We start from the raw sequence: 5,577 nt of genomic DNA, 5'->3' as shown, positions 1-5,577 counted from the left end.
GCACTAAAATGTATAGGGACCTGAAACCCTACTACTGGTGGCCGACGATGAAGCTTGATGTTGCAAAGTATGTGGCCAAGTGTGTGACTTGTGGGAGAGTCAAGACACAACATCAGAAACCTTACGGGAGTTTAGAACCATTGCCTGTGCCTATGGGTAAGTGGGAAGACATTGCTATGGATTTTGTCACTAAACTGCTCAGAACAAAGAATGGTCACGACATGATTTGGGTGGTCGTTGATCGATTCACTAAGAGTGCGCATTTCATAGCAGCCAAGGAGAAATGGTCTATGGAAAAGCTTGTGAATTCTTACGTGAAGGAAATTGTGAGGCTTCACGGTGTTCCGTTAACGATTGTATCGGATCGTGATAGCCGTTTCACCTTAAGGTTTTGGAAAAGTCTACAAGAGGAAATGGGTACCAAGTTATGTTTAAGCAAAGCTTACCATCCGCAGACTGATGGTCAGAGTGAAAGAACAATACATACACTTGAAGATATACTGAGAGCGTGTACCTTGGAATTCCTAGGTAATTGGGGTGAACATTTACCATTGGTAGAATTTTCCTATAATAATAGTTTTCACTCGAGCATTAAGATGGCACCTTATCAAGCTTTATATGGACAGAAGTGTCGTACGCCGTCTTGTTGGCTTGAGGCTGGGGAAAAGCAGTTTATGGGACCGGAGATGGTTCATCAAACTGCTGAAAAGTTGAAAATAATTAGGGAAAGAATGTTAGCAGCTCAAGATCGTCAAAAGAGCTATGCTGACAAAAAGCGAAGACCGATGACTTTTGAGGTTGGAGATTCGGTTTTGCTTAAAGTCTCGCCGTGGAAGGGACTTATAAGATTTGGAAAAAGGGGAAAGTTGAGTCCAAGGTTTATTGGACCGTTTAAAGTTCTTCAGAGGGTTGGGAACCAAGCTTACAAGCTCGAATTACCCGAAGAACTGAATGGAATTTACAACACTTTTCATGTGTGTTATTTGAGGAAGTTCACGGGAGAAGTTCCCGATATAATTCCAATTTCTGAATTGAGAATTGATGAGAACAAAAGGTTGATTGAAGAACCAGAGGCAATTGTTGACCGAAAGACTAAGAAGTTGCGACGCAAAATGTTTGGGTTAGTGCTTGTCCGATGGAAACACACGAATGGGCCGAATCTCACCTGGGAGACGGAGAGTGACATGTTGAGTCGCTATCCGCATTTGTTTGTCGATGTGTGATTCCGAGGACGGAATCATTCTAAGGTGGAGAGAATTGTAACGCCTGTGTTTCCGGGCTTGCCATTTTTAGCAATGTAATAGTCTAGGTTAACCTCTGTAAACCGTTTTGAAATAATAAGATTTTATTATTTAAGTATTGTGTGTTTTGTACTTAATTGCTTAATTATGTGGTTTGATTAATTAAGAATAAAAATAAGCGTCAAAATTTAAGTGTAAAATAAACTTAATATCTTTGAATAATGTTGTAGTAGTTGAAACGAGGTTTCTGAATATATATAGAACGCCCAAATCTGACTTCGTATGAGGAAGTTATGATTTATCGAAGTTTCGGCTTAGCAGTGTGCAGCCTGTTTTACTCGATTTGAGATCAAGGGGTTTTTAGCCGAAGCAATCTAAATGAGAATCGAAGATTTCATTGTTGGTATCGAAGCGATAAAAAGTTAGGCGAGAACGGACGTCAAACGAAGAAGTTATGAATTTATAACGAAGTTTTTCTGTTGCGGCCTATTAAAAATAAATAATAAAAATAAAGTCAAAATTAGCCGATGAAGTCTAAATGAAAGTTGTAGAGCGTACTCTCACCTTTCCGAGGATATAAAGAATGTCGAAAATGGAGTTCGTATGAAGAAGATATGAATTTCCGAAGTTTATTAATTATTTTGTATTTATTTTTAATCTTTAATTCGAAAGCATTATCCGAAGGAGTCACCGGTCTGATCCGAAGTACGCCCCGCGTACTCCGAAGGTGTCGACATCGCAACAAGTGGCTTCGGATACGTAAGCAGTGACGTTTCTCGACCAGTATGCCTCGCGTACTCCGAGGCTCCAGCCTCCTATAAATAGGATCCGAAGGCAGCCGAGTCTTTTGTTCATTTTCTCTCTTCTCTCTCCCGTTTTGCATCGTTTTGCGTGCCAAAAATATCCCGAAGCCCCGGTATTGTTCTCTAGCCCCGAGGCAAGTCCCAAGATCCCGAAGATCCCGAGAAGTGCGGTTCCCGAGCCGAAGCTCTGCCTGCGAGAAGTTTGATTTTTGAAGAGATCTTCCAGATCTGCTGAGGATTACTACTTCTGCAAGTCGTAGTGCTGTCCGATCATCTTCTAATCAAGTGAGTGTGTAGTTACTTTCTTCTAAACGCATAATTATGAAGTATTTTATACGGAATACGTATTATGTGTATAATTTTGTGTTTATATGTGTGAATGTGTATTCACTTTCTTCTAACTCATAGATATGATTTATTCTCTATGAGATATGTGTTATGTGTGTGTGTGCCTCATCTGTTATGTGAAATATGTGTTGATTAAAGCATGCTATACAGGTTTTTTTTTTAAACTATGTATACAAATGTATATTTTTATCTACTAATATGTTGGGTAGAACATGGGTAGATAGTTGGTGTATAATAAACAGATGAGAGGCCTCGTTGTTGGTTGATCTAGTCATCTAGCGGAGTTTAGATGACGACCACATACTTTTCTAGATAGTCTTGTGGAAACATTAGCAGGTTCGCCACCTGTAGGTGTTAATGAACTTGGGTGTTCTTTCGCTGCACTCCATCCCCCTCATGGTTGCCTTATTTGACTTATATTGCTGAGGTACCCCCGAAGCATGTGTTGTCGCCCCGATGAAATATTCTTAGACTAGGTCCCTTATGTTAGTTGTTTTAGGGACATTAAAGTGTGAATAACGGGAATGGGTAATTGGGTTATTGTTGGTTGGTGAAAATTAAATATGATATTTATTGTGGGTTGAAAACCCTATATGCTCACCAGGCTCCCAAGCCTGACCCACTCAGTTTTATTTGTATTACAGGAAGTGGCGCAAGGGCATGAGATGGATGAACCATCAAGTTGTTTTGTTTACAAGTCTGCATATGTTTATATTTATTGAAAGACTTGTAATGTTATCGTTTATGCTTATTGGTATGTATCGGAACATGACACCCCGAGTTTTGATTATAATGAAAATACATTTCTTTTATGAAATGCTTCGGTAAACATTGTTTTATCATGTTTTGTTTTTGGGAACAAATTCCGCAACTCTTTCAAATCAAAAGGATTTACTCTGAAAATATTTTAAAAACATAAATGAAAATCGGTCTTTTCTGGCCGAGATTTTGGGGATGTCACATCTCCCTTATTGATTTTACATCAAACTCTTATTTTTGTTGCATTTGTCTATTTAAATCATAGTTAATTATAGTTTGTTTCAAGTATTTCAAAACACCAAAACCCCCATTTTATTTTTATTGTCATTTTACAAGTATTTTTACAAAGAGATTTTTCATAGAGTTATAAATTGAACCAATCTCTGTGGATTCGATCCATTTACCACTATACACTATTTTAGTGTGTAATATTTAGGGTTATTATTTGTGTTGGCCTCGACAACCACCATCCATCCTTCTCATTTATTAGCTCTAATGCACCTCCTGGACAAACCTTGGCAATCTTAAAAGGGCCAGACCATCTTGACTTCAGCTTTCCTGGGAATAACTTTAATCTTGAATTGAAAAGTAAAACTAATTGTCCTTCTGCAAAATCCCTTTTCAAGATCTTCTTGTCATTCCATTTCTTAACTTTTTCCTTTTGAATTTTGGCACTCTCATACGCTTGCATCCTAAACTCTTCAAGTTCCACCAACTGCTTCATTCTTTTCGTTCCAGCCGCCTTCATGTCTAAATTCAACTCTTTCAAAGCCCAATAAGCTTTGTGCTCTAACTCTAGTGGGAAGTGGCATGCTTTTCCAAACACTAGTTGATATGGGGACGTCCCCAAACTTGTTCTATAGGCAGTCCTATAAGCCCATAAAGTGTCATCTAACTTTGTTGCCCAATCTTTTGTTGACCCATTTACAACTTTTTCAAGAATGGTCTTCAACTGTTTGTTATTGGCTCCAGCAAGGCCATTTGTCTGAGGATGGTAGGCAGTGGCAACTTGATGTTTTATCTGGTACTTAGCTAAGATGGCCCCCAACATTCTATTGCAAAAACGAGTACCTTCATCACTAAGTATTGCCCTAGGAGTGCCAAATCTAGAGAATAACTGCTTCTTTAGAAAATTGATTACAGTTCTCGCATCATTTCTCACACATGCTACAGCTTCAACCCATTTAGATACATAATCTACTGCAACTAATATATACATCTTTCCATCAGAAGGCACAAAGGGTCCCATGAAATCAATCCCCCAAACATCAAACAACTCCACTTCCACTATATTACTTAGTGGTATCTCTTGTTTTCTTCCAATATTTACAGTCCGCTGACATTTGTCACATCTTTTCAAGAACTCATACGCATCTTTAAATAGACTTGGCCAATAAAATCCTGAATGAAGGACACGTATTGCAGTCTTTTCAACTTGAAAGTGACCTCCATATTCTGAGTTGTGACATTTTTCTAGAATTTTCTTTTGTTCCATTTCTGGGATACACCTCCTCCACATCTTATCAGCATTTTGTCTAAACAAATACGGCTCATCCCAACAATAAAATTTAGCATCAGATATTAGCTTCTTCTTTTGATTCCAACTAAACCCATCAGGAAATACACCACCTACCAAGTAATTCACAATGTTAGCATACCATGGGTGTTCTCCACTCACTTTCAAAATCCTCTCATCTGGAAAGCTATCTTGAATCACTGGTTGATCATATTTTATACTTTCACTTTCTAACCTTGAGAGGTGATCTGCAACCACATTCTTAACTCCTTTCTTATCTCACACCTCTAGATCAAACTCTTGCAACAACAAAATCCACCTGATCAGTCTTGTCTTGGCATCTTTTTTTGCCATCAAGTATCTGATTGCTGCATGATCCATGTATACAATCACTTTTGCACCAATAAGATACGATCTGAACTTTTCAAGTGAGAATACCACAGCTAAAAACTCTTTTTCAGTGGTTGTGTAGTTCAATTGGGCACCATTCAGGGTGGTGCTAGCATAGTAAATCGTGTGGAAAAACTTTCCTATGCGCTGCCCAAGTACTGCACCAATGGCTGTATCATTTGCATCACACATGATCTCAAATGGCTCATCCCAATCAGGTGCAACAATGACAGGTGCACTAGTAAGTCTTATCTTACACTCCTCAAATGCTCTTTTGCATGCACCATCAAAGATAAACTCTCGATCTTGCTCCAAAAGTTGGGTAAGTAGCTTTGTTATTTTTGAGAAATCTTTTATAAAACGCCTATAGAACCCAACATGCCATAGAAAGCTACGAATGCCCTTGACATTGACAGGTGCTTCAAGTGTTTCAATAATCTCAATCTTTGCTCGGTCAACCTCTATTCCTTTTTTAGAAACCTTGTGTCCCAAAACAGTACCCTCTTTTACCATAAAATGA

Source organism: Lactuca serriola, chromosome 3 (genome assembly GCF_051521515.1).
Source record: "Lactuca serriola cultivar US96UC23 chromosome 3, Lser_US96UC23_V15, whole genome shotgun sequence".
In the NCBI taxonomy this organism is placed as follows: domain Eukaryota; kingdom Viridiplantae; phylum Streptophyta; class Magnoliopsida; order Asterales; family Asteraceae; genus Lactuca; species Lactuca serriola.
Note: the sequence above shows the minus strand (reverse complement) of the source record.